This window comes from Ascaphus truei, chromosome 7 (genome assembly GCF_040206685.1).
Source record: "Ascaphus truei isolate aAscTru1 chromosome 7, aAscTru1.hap1, whole genome shotgun sequence".
Lineage (NCBI taxonomy): Eukaryota > Metazoa > Chordata > Amphibia > Anura > Ascaphidae > Ascaphus > Ascaphus truei.
The window spans coordinates 47,213,514-47,235,017 of record NC_134489.1 but is presented as its reverse complement, the minus strand read 5'-3'; the positions used below and the strand labels follow the sequence as shown (position 1 = coordinate 47,235,017).

Genomic DNA, 21,504 nt, shown 5'->3' with positions numbered 1-21,504 from the left:
ATATATATATATATATATATATATATATATATATATATATTTTTTATGGAGTAGTTGATTGTTTATACATGTTTTAGTTGTTTTTGTGTTATAATGAGTATTTAGATTTTTTTCTCATATTCTTTATTATTATTATTTTCATTATTATTTTCAGTATTATTATTTTTTCTTCTTTTTTCCAGTTATTTAGGTATGATGTTATGTATTCATTTATTCAATATCAAAATTTCACATTTTTCCTTTTGGAGTTTTTTTAATCATTCTTTATTTATTTGTTTGTGTATACATAATTTGTATGTGAAACCCTGATCCCCCCCACCCAATCTCACATAGGGCCTCCTAGGGGAAATACTGCTCTGGTTACAACAGTCTGAGTGGTGCATACCTGCTGGTAACAGGGGCTCTGAGTCTCCCGCATGGTGGTATGGGGACGAACAGGACAGGCTTCTGGGGTTGTGCCCAAATTCTACTCACAGGTGCACTGTCTCCATCTTGTGCAGCCCCCAGCTGTATGGAGTGAAGTCTCTGCAAAATAACTCTCCCCCTTCCTCCCAATATACTTCAGTCTCAGGCCAGGAAGGTATAGGTAAAATGCAGCAGCTCTTTATTTGGTCTTCACTATTCAGCAGCAGTTCTCACCAGGTCTTCACCTTCAGGATGTCCCTGAACTCACTCTCAGCCAAGGGCACCAAGAGTGGTTCTAGCTCTTCCCCTATCCCCTGGTAGGATAGGAGGCATGGGTCTACCCAAACCCCCTGAAGGGAGTGCCTCAAGCCTACCAGAACCCTGGCAGCTTGGCACGGGTACCCTGTCTCTATCAAGGTAGAGACCAACTGACTAAATAGGAAGTTGCAGTACATTAAGTAAGCTCCAGTAGGCACCACCCCTGTGTCTCTAATTGGACAAAGAGCCTGATGACACTACCTTCACTGACTCACTGCACAGCATGTGTGGGGAAAACCCATGATTGCTCCTGGCACCTGCCCTTAACAGGTATTACTGCAAGAATGAGGAAAGAACTATAGTCCCAAAACTACCCAGGGCTACATATGCATGCAATTATATCAACTAATTAATTGATGAGTCACCAGAAAATAAGCATGAGGTTTACTATTAAACACATACATTTTGTTTTTAGTTATATTTGTTTTTAATTTCATATTTTCTATTGCCTTTAATTAGGTTTGTTTTGTATAGTCTGGTGTTCTTGCAGTCTGCAATATTATTAATATAGTTATGTGGATATTGTTGATTTTTGTTTATGGTATATGGATGTAGTTTTGTTTACATTGTATTATTTTGATTATTGGGTATATATCTGTTTGAACTATTTTCATTGGACCTCCTTATGGCCAATGACTGTGGCCTTTTTCTTCTCTGCCTGCTCTTGTAGCAGGGGGAGGATTCTGACCTCAGTCTTGGTATTGGAGGTTTTTTTAAGATGCTTTGCTTTTTTCTTTTGAACCTTTTGTTGTTCCGTTACTCTTTCTCTCCCAGAGCAGTGTTCACGTCAGGGGATAGTGCAGATCAGTGTTTTGAGATGTACTTTGTGACGTCACCATGCTGTTTTTGGCACGAAACGGAGCGACAAATTTAGGTTTTAAAACTCTCCTTGAGAAAGCACATATAGTTCGAAACGCGTAGGAGCTTATCCTCTATGCTTTGGTTATTTCAATAAATATTTTTGCATCAATTGGCTCCTCTCCTTGCTCTTTTTGACTGTGCACAACTCCTCACTTCTCAAACTTGGATTGCTTGTCAGCAGCTGCACGTCCTATCCAGTCCTGGAAGATGGTGATTGTGAGTACAATATTTTCCACCTGAAGTGGACATTCCCAATGAAATAGAGGGTTGGTGACAATTTCACCTGTCCCCTGTTATCAGGGATTATCTGTAATTTGTAAATACTTTATGGATATACTCATTTCAATGCTTATATGAATATGGATCCACCCTTGCTTACTATAATCTGGATTTAATTACATAGCTATACTTGCCTGGTACTGGAGCATTTCTTACTACACTCCTCAATTTTTATATAAACCTAATGCCGGGTACTGTTGCTGTAAGACTGTAAATCTGATCCATGTTTGTCCTGATTTTGCAATCAGGAAACTCAGATACGTAAATCCTTTACTGTTGTAGACAAAAGGTTTTGGGAGAACATATTCAGTGATATTAAATCAAACTGTTGAGTAAAAGCAAACGAAGTGTAGCATAATTTAAAGGAAATGGGGGGGGGGGGGGGGTGGGGGGCAACTAGTAAATACCATTATTGCTTGAAACAGATTTCTCTCTATTTTAAAAATGATATTCAGCAAGGAGCCTGTAATGGTTGGTGGTGTTTCTATGCCCTGCATGTCTGGAACAATTAAAACAGCAGCACAGGATGGAAGTGCAGTGACAGAGCTGCGAATGAGATGGCTGTAAAATGGGGCAAGAATAGGCATACCACAACAGAGCGGTGGTGTTCTACAGATATCTGTACATAGCTACAAAAATATCACAATGCATCACAACATCATAGCTTTTTACAATATTTTACTACCTAATACAATGTTCATGGGTTTAAATTATAACATTTACACAGTGTATTTTTTGTGGTGGTTAAGACATTGTAGAAAAACATAATATACCTGTCTTTTGTATAACTGGAGGGATTTTGGAATAGCGGTGTGTGAAGGTGAGGCTGGCACTGCCACTGCCACTGCCACTGTCCATCCGGTATCTGTGCTGTGTATACATGTCATGATTTAGCTGTGTGTATGTGAGGATGAGGCTGGCACTGCTGCTGCCCATCCTTTACCTCTTCCGTGTATACTTCAGGTTTGGCAGTGTGTGCCTGTATGAGGTACAGACTAAATTTCACTTTTCATTGTGTACCTACAGTATGTTGAGTATAAATAGAGGGATTGGTGTGTGTGTTCGTGTGCAGGAGACATCATTCGGGTTTAAAGAGACAAAATTGTGTGAGTTGAGTTACTTTTTAAATGCACATATGTCATTGCACAATTGCGTTGCTTTTTATCTTTTGTATACCAACCAAAAGGAGTATGTAAAGTTGAGTGCTTAAAATTTGAGGTAGCTGTGAAAGCAGTGACACAACCAGCAAACTACTTACCCATACTAATCTGTACTGTATTAACCTGAATAGAAGTCCTGGAAACCAATGTGAGCAGGGAAAAAGCAGATGTACTGTACAGCTCAGAATGCAACTAACTGCTTTACACTTGTGAGTGGTACAAACAACTTTTAACAATTCTCCAATTTTGCACTAAATACTACACTATGTTCTATTGATCAATTTTACCTCAATGCAGCTTGAGTTTTAAGATACAGATACTGTATATCATTTTTAGGATACAGATCAAATAAGAGATTTACTGTATGAACTCATAATTGACAGCTTTTGGTATTTATTGTTATCTTTATATTTCACTTTTGATATTAAAACTCACTAAGGTTATTTTGAATTTCAATTTTGAATTCAGATTGCATTCACTTAACATTTTAAGATTTGCCCTGTTTATTTGTTTTTATTATGTGCGTGTGTAGGCTGGCACTTCTATCGTCCATGAGGTGTATGTTCTGAGTATTATATAATTTAAGGATTGCAGTGTGTGTGTTGCTTGGAGGGATGGTCCATAGCCATCTTCTATTGTAATCTGCATAGCTATTTCTTGCTCTATTTATCTATTAGATAGAAAGTATGGAGACTGCGCTCATTCATATGTAGACAATTCTCCCCTTGCTGCTTGTTTGCAGGAACACTCCAAATACCTCCTAAAGAGATGTCCAGGCATAAAGGTGAAAAAAAGCACACAACACACTAGAGATCTGTATGAAATAAATAGTAATCAAAATATCAAATAATGTAAAATATATAATACACAAATACAAACATAGATACAAAGAAAATAACAACTTACAGTGTAAAATGAATACAATCAGCCAGCCTGCCACACAAGGAATGTGGAGAAGATAGCCAACGGGACATACGTTGTTCCTTTCCAGAATCAGCCTACGTCAGCAGAAGATGGAACCTCTCCTGAAGATCTCCCGGCTGCCAATGCTACAGCTGAGATGCGTTGCGTAACCTCATATCACCTCTACAAGTTTCGCACTAGCATGCTTCACATGAGCTGCTAGTTTTTGGGGATTTCAACTTCAACTGGCTTGACCCTAAAAACCATAAAATCCAGATACAACTCAAGTCACTTAACCTATCACAACTCATTTCCCAACCCACACGGACAAACCTGAAATCGCATAACCATTCCTTGCTAGACTGGATTCTCTCCTCAAACCCCAGCAGAATCCAATCCTCTGGCATTCTTCCTGACATTTTCAGTGACCATGCAATAGTGTACTGTGTAAGAAAAATGAAAACGCCCCATTCAAGCCCTAAACTAAGCAGCCAATGCGGACCTGACTTACTACAATCTAGGTTCCTACGACTTGGTGCCCCAGCCATTGCCAAACCAATTGCTTCCATAGTCAACTCTATCCTGTCTGCAGGCCATATTCCTAAGACCTGGAAAACTGCCAGAGTTGTCCCAATCTTCAAAAGTGGGGACAAAAATACTGTCTCAAACTACAGACCAATCTCACTTCTCCCAATTCTATCCAAAGTCATGGAAAGATGTGTCCACTCCCAATTAAGCGATTACTATACCAAGACAAATTTCCCTAGCCAATTCCAACCTGGCTTTCGTCCCAAACACTCCACCATAACTACCCTGCTAAAAGTTTGCAATGAAATCCAGTGTGGAATGGAACGGGGACAACTCACTGGTGCAGTATTCCTAGATTTTTCAAAGGCTTTTGATACAGTTGATCATGTTATCCTGCTTAACAAACTCCAGAGCTCTGGAATAGGTAAGTATGCTTTAAACTGGTTTCAGTCCTACCTATCAGGTAAATCCCAACATGTGTCCATCTCAGGCTCTAACTCCAACCCCCTGGATATCACCTGTGGTGTCCCGCAAGGCTCTGTTCTGGGTCCCCTCCTCTTCTCAGTGTTCATTAATGATCTTCCCACAGCTTGTAAGGGAGCTTCAATACACATGTATGCAGACGACACAATCCTATATGCACACAGCCATAGCCTCTCTGACCTTCAACACATACTTCAGTCTGACTTTTTGAGACTCGAAAACTGGATTTCCCAAAACAAACTGTTTTTAAACACTGACAAGACTGTAACAATGGTATTTGGGACCAAGACTAAATTTTTAAAGCTTCCAGTGACTGAGCCCCAGATTAGAACCAACGCTAAAACCACCCTAACCCCTGTCACTAGTTTTAAATACCTGGGCTTATGGTTTGACTCCCACTTAACATTCGGAATGCACATTGATACCCTGACAACCAAGACCTATGCCAAACTAGGGGTACTTTACAGCAACAAATCCTCCCTAAGTCTCTTGGTCAGAAAGCGTATTGCACAGCAGATGCTAATGCCAATTATTGACTACATAGTATATGGCACGGCACCTCAAACCCACCTTAGCAAACTTGACACCCTCTACAATTCAATTTGTCATTTTGTTCTCCAATGCAACTACAACGCACATCACTGCGAAATGCTCAAAGAACTAGATTGGTCATCACTCGAGTCTAGGCGCAAAGTTCACCTTTCCTGTCTTGCCTTTAAATTCTTTATGGGCAAGCTACCCAGCTATCTGAACAAGCTCCTCACCCCTACCACATGCAGCACTTATCACCTGAGATCAGACTCCAAAAGACTGTTCATGGTCCCAAGGCTCAACAAAGTATCCGGCCGTTCCTCCTTCTCTTACCGTGCACCCCAAAACTGGAACAACCTACCAGAGACTCTCACATCCACCACCAGTTTAAGTTCTTTCAAATCTAAGGCTGTCACATTTTAATCTGGTCTGTAACTGTTTCATTCGCCCATAATATATATTTTCTTTAACTGTGCATGCAATGTCTTGTATATAATGTATACCCTGTTCATTTATGTAACTGTATTTGTAACCATGTATTATTTGTCCTAACTTTGTGCCCAGGACATACTTGAAAACGAGAGGTAACTCTCAATGTATTACTTCCTGGTAAAATATTTTATAAATAAATAAACATCAAGGGAGGTTGCGCAAGTCAATGCGTCTCGGACTGGCTGATTGCATTGTTTTTACAGTGTACCTTGTTATTTGCTTAGTATCTATGTTGGTATTTATGTAGTAAATATTTTATATTATTTGATATTATGTTTAACATTTATTTCATACTTATCCCTAGTGCACCATTTGCTTTCTCTTTGTATTCTCTTTCTATGTATCTCTTACTAAGCATGCAGGGCTAATGCTCTCTCCTGTCTTCTGTTGTGAGTTGTGACTACACTGACCAGCTACCTCTTTTTAGAGGCGGCATAGCTATCTTTCACTTTCTCTTTTTCTGTACCCTTGTACTGGCCAATAGTGATTAACAGTTCACTCTTGAGCTGTATAGTGATCGCCCAAATAGCATATAGTGATAGCCCAAATAGGCCTGACACAGACATAGGGCCATATTTACTAAGCAGCAGGGCCAGTGCAAGGGTATTCGGCAGTGCAATGTTATACCCAAAATATCACTCTCCCACCCCTTTCCCCCCATTCTCTTTCTCCCACTCCTCTTCCCACCTCTTTCCTCCCCCCTTTCTCAACCTCCCTCCTCCTCATCCTCTCACCCTCCCTCCTCATCCTCTATCAGCCTCCCTCCTTATCCTTTCTCACACCCTCTCTCCTACTTCCTCTCTCACCTCCCTCCTTCCTCATCCCCTCCTCCTAATCCTTTATCTCCCTCCCTCCTCCTCTCACACCCTCCCTCCTCCTTTCTCTCACACCCTCCCTCCACCTACCACGCACACCCTCCTTTCTCACAAGCCCTCCCTCCTCTTCTCACACCTCCCCACTTCCTCTTACTCCTCATCTCACACCCTCTCTCCTTCCCTACTCTCACACCATCCCTCCTCTTCCTCGCACCCTCCTTCCTCCTATAACCCTCACACCTCCGCCTTCCTCCTCTTTCAGAATCCCTCCTCCTTTCTCACCATCCCTCCTCCCCCTCTCTCACCCTCCCTCCTCCTCTCTCACCCTCCCTCCTCATCCATTCTCACACCCTCCCTCCTCAACCTTCCTTAAACCGTCCCTACTCATCCTCTCTCACACCCTCTCTCCTACTTCCTCTCTCACGCTCTCTCCCCATCCTCTCTCTCACCCTCCTTCCTCATTCCCTCCTCCTAATCCTTTCTCATCCCCTCCTCCTAATCCTTTCTCTCCCTCCCTCCTCCTCCTCCTCTCTCACACCCTCCCTCCACCTTCCTCCACACCCTCCCTTCACCTACCATGCACACCTTCCTTTCTCACAAGCCCTCTCTCTTCTCATACCTCCCCTCTTTCTCTTTCTCCTCATCTTACAGCCTCTCTCCTTCCCTACTCTCACACCCTCCCTCCTCTTCCTCTCATCCTCCCTCCTCCTATAACCCTCACACCTCATCCTCCTCTTTCAGCCTGCCTCCTCCTCTCTCAACCTACCTCCTCCCCTCTCACCCTCCCTCCTCCTCCTCTCACCCTCCCTCCTCCTCCTCTTGAACCCTCTCTCCTCCTCCTCTTGAACCCTCTCTCCTCCTCCTCTTCTCACCCCCCTCCTCCTCTTGAACCCTCCCTCCTCCTCCTCTTGAACCTCCCTCCTCCTGCTCTTGAACCCCCCCTCCTCCTCCTCTTGAACCCTCACTCCTCATCCTTTCACCCTCACTCCTCCTCCCTCTTCCTCCCTCGCTCACCCACCTTTCTCACAAACTCTCCCTCCTCCTCTCTCACCCTCCCTCCTCATCCCCACTCCTCCTCTCTCACAACCTCCCTCCATGACTCTCACCTTCCTTTCTTATCCCTCTTCTCCCACACCCTCCCTCCTCCTTTCACACCTTCCCTCCACCTCCTACTCACACCCTCACTCCTCCTCCTCCTCCTCTCAAACCCCCACTCCTTCACCTCCTTCTTCACACCATCCCTCCTCCCTCACAAACCCTGCTTCCTCCCTCACAAACCCTCCCTCCTCCTCTCACACCCTCCCTCCTTCTCATCCCTCACCCTCACTCCTCCTCCTCTCTCTCTCCCTCCCTTGCTCATCTTCCCTCCTCCCTCACTCACCCTCCCTCATCCTCTTCTCCCTCACCCTCCCTCATCCTCCTCTCCCTCACCCTCCCTCTTCACCCCACTCCTCTTCTCTTACACTCTACCTCTTCTTTGCCAACTCCTTCCCTGCTCCTCATCCTCACACCCTCCCCCCTCCTCCCTCTCACACCTTCCCTCCTCCTCGCTCACCCTCCTCCTCCCTTTCTCTCCCTCCCTCTCTATCCCTTGGTCACCCTCCCTCCTCCATCTCACACCCTCACGCCTCCTTCTCTCCCTCACCCTTCCTCCTCCTTCGCTCACCCTCCCTCCTTTCTCTGACACCCTCCCTCTTCTTTTCCTACTCCTTCCCTGCTCTTCCTCCTCTCACACCCTCCTTCCTCCTCTCTCAAACCTCTCATTCTCCTCCACAAACTCTCTCTCCTTCTCCTCACACCTACCTCCTCTTCCTCTCACCTTCCTCCTCCTACTATAACCCTCACTCCTCCTCTCAGCTTCCTTCCTCCTCCTGTTACCCTCCCTCCACCCTTACTCACTAACCCTCTATCCTCAACCCCACTCCTCCTCTCACACCCTCGCTCCATGTCTCTCTCACCCTCCCTTATTATTCCTCCTCTAACTCTCTCCTCCTGTATTCTTAAACCATCGCCACTTGCTTCACACCCTCACTTCTCTCTCACACCCTCCCTCCTCTTCCTGTCGCACCCTCACTCCTCCACTTATAACCCTTGTCACGGGAGTCCAGGAACAACATTTATATATTACTGGGATCATACATTAGGCAAAACAAGGCAGTAAAATACAAATTGTGTTTATTTTGGTAAACCCATGTACAACAGTAAGAATTACATGAGACATTTTTAAAAATACACTCACTGGGGGTCTGGGGAAAAAATCTAGGCTTTCCTTGGTGCAGGGTGCCTACTTGGATGAGCTTACCCTGACCGGGATATACACCCGGTTCTCCTGATCTTCTTTTCGGCTTCAATTCCTAGCTGTGACGCTCCATTGATTCTCAGAACTTGGGCAAAAAAGACGGGACTTAGTCTCTGCCAGGCAGACTTTCTTAGCTTCAAAACGAAGCCGGTTGCTCTGTCATTCGCAACAGAGCAAATTTGAAAAGCCTGCCTTAGCTTCATCGACAAGTCACTAGATGGTCTCGTTCTCTGCCTCTGCCGTCTCCTTACATATAGTCCGCTAAGCTATCCTTAGCATGGAGATAGGAGGAGTGACCAATCAGAGCGTGGGAACCTTATCCTACTAGCCAATAAAAACAGGGGCTCGTCTCTTGGCTGACATCAGAGGAGGGGGCCTGTCAAGACGGCTAGGGATGCCCCGTGGGCGGGACATATGAATCGTCCAATGGGAAATGCGCCGGCATTCTGCCGCTTCCCATGGTCAACCCATTGCCACCTACTGGGCAGACTCCACTAAGTCTGGCAGACCAGAGGTTCCTCCCCACAAGGGGTCTCTGTTCTCTGGATTCAGTTCTCCACCCGGCCCCATCCAATTAGCACCCCAACACCTCTCAACATCCCGTCTCCTCTTTGAACTACGGACTCTATGCAGACTTGCTGGCACCTTAAGCTGATGCCCTGGCTGACTGCATAGAGCCTTATAAAAATGTATAAAGTACACACAACATATTTTAATACATGCGGGCCCTTGGGGAGTCTCATGACTTTAAGGGATATAGGACTGAGATATTGGGGCTTGAAAACCAGGAGTCTGGGGAACACGGGGCAACCTCAATGTAATTCCACTCGCGTACCGGCAAATCATGCCTGCTCGCCGTGTAGAATTAAGGTACTACCGGTAGCTCCAGTCCCCGAACTCCTGCAAACAAAATAATTGCAATCTTACCCAAATATCCCAATTAAAAATTACACTCAGCAAGTTTCATGAGTCTGGGATCAAGGGAACATGGAAAGTTGAAAAGCATTGTTCACTTTAACTTTTCATGCAAAGATTCCTGGCCCCTGGCTTATAGTGCTAGGTAGCTGCCAGGGACTCACGGGACACAAGGGCAACCAGAGGGCTTAACCTTGATTGTACAGCCTGTTTATCCTTGCCCGTCACAACCCTCACTCTACCTCCTCTCTCAGCCTCCCTCCCTCCTCCTCTTCTCTCGCCCTCCCTCCTTGTCTTTTCTCACCCTCTCACCTCGTCCTCTGTCACCCTCCCTCCTCATCCTCTCACCCCCACTCCTCGTCCTCTCAAACTCAATTTCATTCTCTCACCCCATTTCATCCTCGCTCCCCCTCCTCATTCTCTAACCCTCAATCTTCATTCTCTCACCCCCTCTCCCTCATTCTCTCACCCCCTCTACCTAATTCTCTCACCCCACTCTCCCTCCTTCTCACTAAATCAAAAATGCCAATCTGGCTTCCAGGCTGGCTGTACTCTTCTGGAGCTGGAGAGGACCTGTGCTGGAGCAGCGGCAGACACCAGAAGTCAGTGAAGATCTCCGGGTTGGACCGGTGGGGTATGCTCCTCCCCAGCCATCCTGCTCCCCTGCCCTGTTCTGTTCCTGCCACTGTTCTCCTCCTCATCCGCCCTTCTCCATTCCCTCCAACATCCACCTCTGCCCGCCCTGCTCCGCTCCCACCACTTGCCTTCCTTCTCCTCTGCTTCCTCCACCACCCTGCTCCTCCACCACCCTGAACATGACGAGCACCCATCATCTTCCTCCTCCGCTCCCGCTGCCCCTCAAAACGTGCCGCCCTAGGCGACCACCTAAGTTGCTTATTTGTTGCAGCGGCCCTGCTAAGAAGTCTTCTGCCACATGACACATTCGACCTTGATTTGAATGGTGTGAAAGGTGTCTTCCAGCGCAAGAAGGTGTCATGACAGAAGACTGCTTGGAAAATATGGGCCATTTTCCCTTGTGGTATATTTCTCTCCCTGAGAACTGGTGCTTTGAAGTATACAATAAACCTAGATGGAGTGATACTCCTTTCATCAATATTTCCCATCTGCCAGATGCTCCACAATCCCCCAGTCAAAGGAGCGTGAGGCAGCGAGGAAGGGATGTCTGGCGAAAACGGAGGAGAGAATCCCTAATTACAGAGCAGATAACAATAATAACATGATGTTATGCAGAGAGGGCGCTGTGCATCACATCATTTACAGGCACACTAGACTCCTACCATGGAGAGTTTGCAGTCCTGTTTATTGTAGTACCTTGGACTAAAGGACATAAAAAAAGGGTTATGTAACAATCATTTCTTGGTGCAAAGCTAATGTATTGTGATACAAAATAAACTGCACTTAATGTGTAATAAAAAGCACAATTGGAAGTAACCAGATATTTTTTTCACTGATAAATCTGGCTCTAATAATCGTACAATAATTGCACCAGTTTCCATCCAAAATAACATTGCTATATTACTCTCAAAATGTCTCTCACAAAGTAAAAAAAAATCAGCTAACCATTTAAAGCTGGTTCTTCCACTTCAAAGGTCAGCGCACAAGACCTCTCTTTCTAAATCCCTTCAACTAATTATTCCCCCTCAAACCCAAATACTTTTTAGCTCTGGGACATGTTTGTTTTGAGTAACTTAAAATGGAAAAATTGGTGATAAATGGATTTCTTTTGTAGCTTGAAACACTTATGCTAATGAAGAATTGAAACCAGAACCACCAGTTTCCCGACTTCACACATTATCCTGTTGGCTGCGAGTGGAGAAAGCCTATGCAGCTGCTTACCATTCTACACCTATACTGTAAACTCAGGACTCTTAATTAGCTCAATTCACAAACAAATGTTTCAGATAAAAAGAAACAAGATTCTGTGAAGCTTTAACAAGAATGACATCAGCCCAACAGGCTGATTCCTGAAGCTCTTCTGGATCCTTTCCAAACCTCAGCCCTCACTGCTACATCCCCTATCCTCCATCCATACATCACAGATCTCTACTTTTACCATAGATCCCCAGCTGCTGATGGGATAAATACTTTTTTTGCAATACAATTTGTTTGTTTATATTATTATTTTTAGAGTGTGGTAAAAGAGCTCAGAATCCGGCATCTCCAATGGGGTCAGCCTCAGGCCATCAACTATATGAAAATGACAAACGAATTATTTGTATTTGCCTTTATTTTCAGGACACGAAGGGTTCTGTTACATACCCAGTGACAGAAAAGCTGTTCCCTAATTAGTTATTTATTTTTAAACCTTTGCTGTCCAGCCATTCAAAAGTGAGGAAATAAATAAATTCTCCTGGGAACTAATATTGAGAGTCTTCATTCTCTGTCACAGGAGCGCCTGCTTTTGAATTACTGAGGGATACTCAGCTTCAGGTAGTGGTGACAGCAGAGGTGCACTAGGGAGCATTCAGTGCCCAGAATGCCACTCATGCACTGCTTTTAGTGCATTAGTCATAAGAAGTGTGGTGCATTGGCCAAGCCCAATGCTTCTACACACACATACCTCAATTCCCTCAATGCTGAAAATCTGAAAAATGGATATGCCAATAAATAAATGCAGGTTGCGTGAAAATAGCCTTAGAAAATAGGATTACACTCATCAAACATCTGTCAACAGCGTGTTTACACTCTTCTTGTTGTCTCTAGGCTTGGTCATTGATTTACTTTTCCTGTTTCAGTCATGCTACATAACAATTTTGCACAGACATCCCTATAAAATATGCTGACCTGGATCCTGTTTCTTATGGACTGTTTTGTTCCTATGTATACAGACTGAAAATTGGACTCATATTATTAAAGTAATGCTCATATATAGATTTCTTTGCCATCCTTTCAAACGGTAGGTCCTGCTCTTAAACCCTTGTTTTAAGATTCTTTCTGCCATTTTCCATTTTTGCAATAATTACTGCTAGCCTATTTAACCTAAATTACCATTAGGTTAATCATAACGTCTACCTACTAAAGCAAATAACCTATATATAATAACCTATAACATATATGATGTGGTGGGTTTTGGAGTTTGAGCTTACTGGGAATGTCTGGGTTAATTTAATTTCTAACTGGCAACAGTTGTTTGGAGGTAGGTGGCCCCTCCTCCCAGAGCTCACCCCTCCCCACCTTTTTAACTTAGGAGGTTTTTGCATTTTGCTGTATGGACAGGACATACTATGGTTATTTCCCCTCATACAGTACAGAGGTAAAAGGAAAGGTTCACAGTTTAGTGTTAGGACCTGTAAATTTCTTTAAAACTTGACATTGGTATGCAGGCTTATGACACGTTGGCCAAAGGGTTTCACTAAATAACCAAGAAAATGTTAATATTGAAGTTTTTGTACTTAATACTTATTACCATATATTTTGTCAATTGGATGGAGCATCGGCACCCCTGTCTTTTGTTGTATACATTTGCCACACTCAGTAGCACTCCTTTTGACATAAATGTATGTATACTGTATATGAAGTGGTGGGTTTTGGAGTTTGAGCTCACTGGGAATGTGTGTGCTAATTTAATTTCTAAAGAAACAGCAGCCACCAAACCAAGAGAATAATATCAATAACTCCTTCTTTTTGAGACAGGAGACAATCGTTATTCCTGGGGAATAAGGCTGCATCATAATATGATTTTAGCTCTATACAGTATGTGTTTTAGAGAGGATTGCTGCATTATATCATTGTATTTGCCCATTGTAATGCACTATATCCTCTCATAATTTGTATGCTCACAAGTCATGTACTGTATATAATCATAAAGGCTAATACGTATATTAAATGTTATCTTATTATATGCTTTTAAGCCTTTGTGCTTGAGTGAAGATTAAAGTGTGTACTGTATATGATGTTTCCACATTGCATAATTAATCTATGCTACATGACTTTTTTGGGGTCTGTATCTGTTTAATATAATTTTAGCTGGTTGTCAGAGAGTGGAACTCTGCTCGGACAATTAGGCTCTGTGTCCTCATTGGTTTAATCACCGAACTTTATCCGATGATAGAAGTCTTAGAAAAGTATATTCTAAACAGATACATCTACAATAAGGTAAATACTGAGCAAGCACTAACTGGATTACTGCTGAGTGACATCATAAACCACACACACACACACACACACACACACACACACACACACACACACACACACACACACACACACACACACACACACACACACACACACACACACACACACACACACACACACACACACACACACACACACACACACACACACACACACAACTATTGTTTGTGCAATATATTTATTTGAACGTACTACCCTACTAGTGCATTCTTTCTCTCTCTTATCCATTGAATGTGTGGAGTAACACGATACACAGTACAGATTCTAAAGGAGTGGCATTGACCAAAGAGCTCATGTCAGAGAGAGAAGTATCTCTGATCTGCCTACATTTTTCATTACCATTGTGAGTGGGATTATCACATTTTTATCACTTTATATATGTTATATGAACTGGCTACACTATTTTATGGTTTCTATCTTTCACATATACCTGCCACCGAATTCGCAAGCGCTCCCCAGTTTTTGGATATCCAAGTGGTTTTCAGGACCAGAGGACGGTCTATAAGGGGTTATCTGAGCTGCTGTATTATATACTTACACTTGTAAAACACTTTTTTCACTGTGGGGTGAAGGTTGGTATTTGTATATAGGCATTATATATATACTTTTTGTCTCTATTTAGTTCAACTTTTGCACACTAATTTGCACTAATTGATTGGGTTTAATTATATCACATTTAATAGAAAGTATTTCACTTTGGGACCCCATTCACTTGAGAGCGCACAGTTACATCCCTTTTGCTATTTCCCCATATGCACCACACTCTGACTTTAAAAGCGACACTTTGGTCCAAATGTACTAAAACATGTAAGCTGCAATTCACCTGCAAGAGAATAGGCTGTAAGGTGTCTTAAGACTCAGTAGTACTTCGTGATTATAACCCTTTTTACTAAGCTATTTAGCTATTTAGTTAGTGTTGGTTGGAGAAATGATAACGTGGTGGGGTGCATTCATTGTATAACAATTCCAGTGTACATTGCTTAGTGAGATTAGATGCTTTAGTGCAGCTCTCAAACCTTTCTTCAGTGCCTTCAGCCAGACCAGGTGTAGGGAAGACCTACTTACCTACTGTATTTCCTGCAAATCAGGTGCATTCGTGTGTGTGCAAGGAATGCACCTGTGTGTGAAAAGGGATTAATTATTGTTTAAGCATTGCATAGCCATTGGTCCCAGAGGAGAAATTTGAGAATCACTGCTGATGTAAAATTATGGAAGGTAGATTCAAGTAACATGCATGCCAGCATGTTAGGTGTGCAGTTGGATTTAGTCATGGCTAATGATAAACATGTATTATTAATGTATGTGTGCATGGGTGCATATGCATTATTTATAGGTATATGTGTGCACTAGCATTATGTGCTATTATGGCTTATAGATGTATATTTACCTATATTGTCTTTGTTGTAAATATAATCTCTTTTTTGACTAACGTTTGTGTCTGTGTATTGCTGAAATGTTTGTTTCCATAGGTTTCTGTGTACTGTGTGTGGGTGTTATATGATATGTGTGTGTTTTGGTGTCATGTGTGTGTTTATGTTATGTGATAGAGAGCAGAATAGACTCCCTTTCCCAGCCTGCTGCTTGGAGTGACATTGTGTTCATAACCTCCTTGTGACTGATGCTCTAGTGACTATTTTGGGATTGCTTCCTCCTCTTGGCACTCTGCGTATCGATCCCTGGGTAATGTGACCTGTGGCTCTTTGCTCTGGAACCTTTGTAGCTACCAACATCCCATTGACAGTAGGATGTGGTTGTCTGTTTGGGCAGTCAGGGGAATGTGTGGAGTAAGGAAAAGTGTCAAGCGTCTTATTTATCAAAGTGAGATAGGAACTGCCTTGGCCATTTCATGGGAAGCTGAAGGATCAGCCATTGCAGAGCTCCTCAGAGCCAGAGATTTGCCTGCAGACTGTCTGTGCTTTTGCAGTGTGTGCTGCAGTGAGAGCCTTAATGCACATCCGCCCACTATCCTCCTGCTATGAGCATGCTCCAGTTCAGGTGAAGGACGATAGCTTGCAAGAGGAAGAGTGTAATGTCTATCAAAATGTATCAAACATTGGGTTCATTCCTCAAAGGATCACGGATTTAGCAAGAGCCCTAAATCATCCACAATGCTCTAAGAGCAGATAGTCAATTTCAATAAAATCCAATGCATGAATAAAATTGTACCTGGAATAACAATAATGGGGGGGGGGGGGGGGAGGGGGGGGGGTGTAACTGCATATTGTAGAAGGATATAATCCCAAGCGATCTCTGCTCAAAAAAAAAAAAAACTTGTAATCGACAGTAATCATTTGCAGTTTATAAATAACTTATTTACTATCCATGGGTCACAATGAGTTAAAACCCAGCCCCATACATTACAGATGCCAGTTCCTTATACAGAAGGAGCGACTTAGGTATGCTAGTATGATGTTGTAAAGAGCATAACTCCTTCTTTTTCATTTACATGTCTACACAATGTTATATAAAAAAAGTTCATTTGCCACCACAATTACTTTTTCTTTTCTGTTTTTTTTTTTTTGGCGCAAACAAAACATGTATTTTAAAACCTGATCCCCTGAACGGTTTCTGCGTGTTTAAAAAGATTAGTGTTTCCGAAATGAGACACATTGCCACTAACCACATGTGTTTCTGAGAATTCCATGCTGACATGGCAGGTACTATACATTATTAAGTAAAATAACCACCACTTCCATTAATAACATGAGAGGGTTAGTGTCAATCATTTGCGATACAACGTTATTCGAGGAATCTTATCTTTAACAAGCAAACATAGTAAAGGACCTCACAATCCAACCCCCAACAAATCATCTGCACATGAGGTTATTATTTATTCTACATCCAAACACATGTAAAATATTGCATGTGCACAGAGAAGTTATAACAAAAATGAAATATATTTATACAAATCTATTGTCAGACCCCCTGAAGAAGAAACCTGAAGGTTTGAAAAGCGCTGTATATTTGAAAAAGAGATTGCTGAAGTTTGTACAAGTCTCTTAACATGAAAAAAGATGTGGGGGTTGGAAAGCTCTGTATACGTGAAAAAGATACCTGTGAAGTTCTGAACGATTTGCACACATAATAAACATCTATAAATAACTTTCTTCTTTCATTAAAAGGAATTGCAACCTTCAGTACAATGGATCAACACCTCTCCAAGACTATTACTTTCCACCATGTGATTAGGAGGGAAGTGGTTAAAAAAAGTGCAAGAAATGAATTCATCTCTTAGGATCTGCCCTCACTTGGGCTAGAGTCCTGAACTGTGTTTCTCATTAGTGCTAATGGAAAATGAAGCATCCTCTAGCTCTCACATTAAAAGCTATTCATACCTCCCCTCCCCCAGACAGTGCTCAAATGCATGTCAAGTCTTAGCTTGCCTAGTACCCAGCACATATCCTTCCTCCTCTCCACTCCCTCTCTTTCATAATCACTATCATCAATGCTCAATTTTCAAAACTCGCCATCAATATTCCTGATTACAGAAGAAAAAATGTCGACATATAAATAAAAAGATAATAGGTGATCATAACCCGTCCCCACAATACAGTACATATTTTTCTTGGTGTCCTGAAAATTGAGAGCCCTTTAAAGAGAACAAATCATAACCAATTTTCCAAAGGCAGTATAGGTATGTGTAAAATGCTTTCTCACTTTGATCGCACATTGGCACACACTTAATACCTATATCTAATCCTCCATCCTTTAACATCTATGTACTCTGATCCAGCAATTTATTCTTTATGTTAAGATTCAAATGTGACTAAATATTGTCTTTGTTTCTAACACACCACATTTTTCTGCAACCACTCTGCTGAATTTGCAGCTTCTCCAAGCAGTGAGTGCTAAAGGCCTAGGACAGGAATGAAACTCATCCATCAGCCATCCATCATCCATCAGCTAATCTCTATTACATCGTTACTAATAACAACACAAAAAGGGAGTTTATATCTGGAACAATATTTGTTAAACACTTAACTCTGGTCTGCTCTACACTATGAATCAAGTGGTGATGTGCATTAGGTATTAGCATGTCACAATTATCTTGGACATAATACATCAACTAATCACCCAACTTGAGATAAATGATCTGGAAGAACATATCATTAAGAATATGGACATGTACAAGTAACTCACCTCACAATGGGGGTCAAGTTTAATTTGTAATAGTACTTTTGTAACAGATTCTTACAACAAATACATTTTTACCTTCTAACAGTTAGTAAAAGAGAGCAGCAGAAAACCAGATGTTACAGTATGGGAGTTAATATAAATACATGACTAAAGCGGATGGTTCTGTGTGTAATGGATATTTACTTAATACAAAATCTATGGATGGGAACACACATTGTATGTTCAGACGACATATGTCTGCAACCAACCTGGATAAATTCCCCAAGAGTATAGCTTTAAAACAAAAATGAGCTAATGCCACCTGAAAACAAATCACAATATTTTATTGACTATTATGTCATATCTTGACTGCACTGTCTCCCAAACTTGTGCTTCTTGCTGCTGTTTCCCCAAAGACACTGGGAATACTTTTCTCTTGAGCTTTTTTTTAAATTTTATTTTAACATGAATACATTTTAACTGATAAAGCATTTACAGTGTGATTACGCTCCCCCAGGACACATATGGATCTGCTATTACATGCATCTAAGTAAACACAACAGTATAAAAAAAAAGTCACGACTCCTGAGAATTATGATTTTAGGTATTTGGTGATAAAATAGTATTTTGCCTGGAAAGTGCACATCTGGGTATTGCTTGTGGATCCTAAATATATCTCTGGGCCTAATACCCGAAGCACACAACCTTTTCCCATGCTCTAATATTTAATGTCTACCTGCCTTGGCAATTTCCTGACTTCAATAAAATCCTGTCAGTACTTCTGGTGAAGATTCTATGAGACCATTTGATTAGGAAAGAACGCAGGTATTGGAAATATGCAGAGACGTTTGTGAGATTGCTGCTGTTTGGATGAAGGATTCAGTTATAGGAGATATTAGAAATTTGTCCCCATCTGCGATTAAGCAATGGTGGTAAACCTCCCTTTCCAGGATTAGTAGATTAAGATTGTTGTTATGTACCCCAGTGCTAAATTCCACGCAATATTTTGTACAACTCTCTGCAGCTATCCCTATCTAAATAATGACCACCATGAAATGTTCTAGGGGCAGTTAATAGCATTGTACTGTACAGTATATACAATTTACTGAACACAGTTTGTGTGACAGTTGAAACTGTATGTGGAGAGAGAGAGGGAGAGAGGGAGAGAGGGAGAGAGGGAGAGAGGGAGAGAGGGAGAGAGGGAGAGAGGGAGAGAGGGAGAGAGTTTTTGACCACTGTGGATATTAAGCCGCCTCCCTCCCCCAGCTGTCACTAGTCTATTCTGGCAGCCTCCTTATTATTGTCATCATTTATTTATAAGATGCACAATCTTCCGCGGTGCAGCACAATGGGTGAGAAAAATACAATAGCCATTTAACATACAGGAATAATACCATATTAACACCTTCAGTAGGTACAGAGGTCCCTGGTTATGTAGCATTGCTCAGGGCTATGTTGGTGACATGCAGTCGGGCACCTTCTCACCTCTTTAGCTCGTGGCTAATCTTCGAGGCAAAAAGCTCATTTGCACCCCTGATATTTTCAGCAGATGCTGTGCGTCTGGTAGCCACCTTCCCCCCTGCTTCTCCCTGCGGTGAACTTCAGCACCACGGAGAGCGCCAGAGACAGCCAACCTTCTCCATCTTTCTGTCATGTCATTTGATTTCCATCCCTCTCACGCTTCTTTGATGTTCTGCCTTCCTACACAAACCATCCCTGAGAAATGGCTCGCTTGCCCTCGAAACTGTAACACATTCAACTGTACAACTAGACAAACTGTTTCTCTCCCCGGCAGCTAAACGATCTATTTTTGCCTGCACTGCAGTGTACCAGGATCGTGCAGAGACTCAGCTAATAAAGACTGCACCTACCTTAGAGAATGATTAGGGGAACCTCACAGTCTGCCTGCGCCATGCCATTCACCAGGTGCCAGCGATAAAACATACAGCACCAGGACTGCCCTCTCTTGTTCCTCCTGCAGCAGCCCCCGCCTCTGGAAAGGAGACGTTTAGGGATGGAGGCGAGAGCTGGCACTGAGGGGGCATTCAAAGGGCAAAGCGTTCTCCATCAGGCCCCATTATTAGAATTCCTGGGGTTTGAGGCTTGCTCACGGTGGTAATCCTTTAGGCCGCCTGGTCTTGACTTCTCATCAGATACCAAGTCTGTATGCACCTAAAAGAGCAACAGACAGAGTCACCACGGCAGATTGGCATGGTGTATACAACTGGTGATAATCCCACCCTTGTGGTATCAATCGATTTCTGTTGACCCACCTTTCCTGAGCTCCAGACGAGGCGCCGGGTCCTCTGGAGACTGCGAAGGGAGAGGGTCAGACTCTCCTTCTACAGGAGCCACCAGAAAAGCCGGCACCTCGGCACAGGCTCCTGGCACCGATCCGACCCTAGAGAGGAAGGTTCCAGGGAACCACCTGATCCAATCCCTGGTTCTGGTCTGTCTTGGAGGCTCTGTTTTCAGGGTGGGGGCGCGCCGGGAGGGAGCTGCCTACCTTTCCCCCTCCTGCAGCCGAGAGGTAGGGTAGGAGGAACAGATAGGAGGCAAGGATGGAGGTGATGAGGGAGGGACAGTGAGGAGAGAAAGCTGGGAGGGCCATGATGGAAAGGAGGCGGGGAGGAGCCGGGATTGGAAATCTTTAGCACTGCAGCAGCTTCACAGGAAATAATAGGAGGTCAGAGGCAAGGGAGAGAGAGGAATTGGACAGAAACGAGATAGAAAGACAGCAAAATGGAAAGTATCGATCCTACCACTGAAAATGGTAGGATACATTCAGGAGAATAATCACAGGGACACAAAAATAAGACTGAACTAGGTTCAGAGGAACCAGAGGTTCGGGAAATTTGGAGGGTTAGTGCTGCCCAAAGCAGACATCCAAATCTGCACCACCAGGTTATCAAAAAGGGTTAGACATATAAGAGCTGGGATAATAGGCTGACAGAGAAGATGAAAGAGCAAGAAAAGCAGATGAGAATAAAGTAACAGAGGTACAGTATACTGGGGATACACGGTATGATAATAAGACATTAACAGACACTGTAGCTAAACAAATACAGTAAGGGTTAAAAATAATCATCATTGGGCTGCTCAGTCCTATAATGCAAATGCAGGGGAGTCTCAACCAACACAGCAGAAATCGCAGACATACGGTATCAGACAGGTATTGTCTGTTTGCATTAAAGCTACAACATTAACTTCTTCAATTCTATTAATTTCCGGTGTACTATAG

The 21,504-nt window shown here is 42.9% G+C and overlaps 1 protein-coding gene across 4 annotated transcripts in view; it reads right to left on the bottom strand.

Annotated features, from left to right (window-relative positions):
- LOC142499209 (leucine-rich repeat and fibronectin type III domain-containing protein 1-like) overlaps window positions 1–20,847 on the bottom strand; it is a 50,456-nt gene extending 29,609 nt beyond the window's left edge. For 2 of the 4 annotated variants that reach the window (XM_075608241.1, XM_075608242.1), the window contains exon 1: window positions 20,135–20,847. The gene's annotated coding sequence lies outside the window, so the exon portion shown is untranslated. The remainder of the gene's footprint in view (window positions 1–20,134) is intronic. The other 2 variants (XM_075608239.1, XM_075608240.1) reach the window with 2 other exon arrangements.
- Window positions 20,848–21,504: the final 657 nt, after the last annotated feature.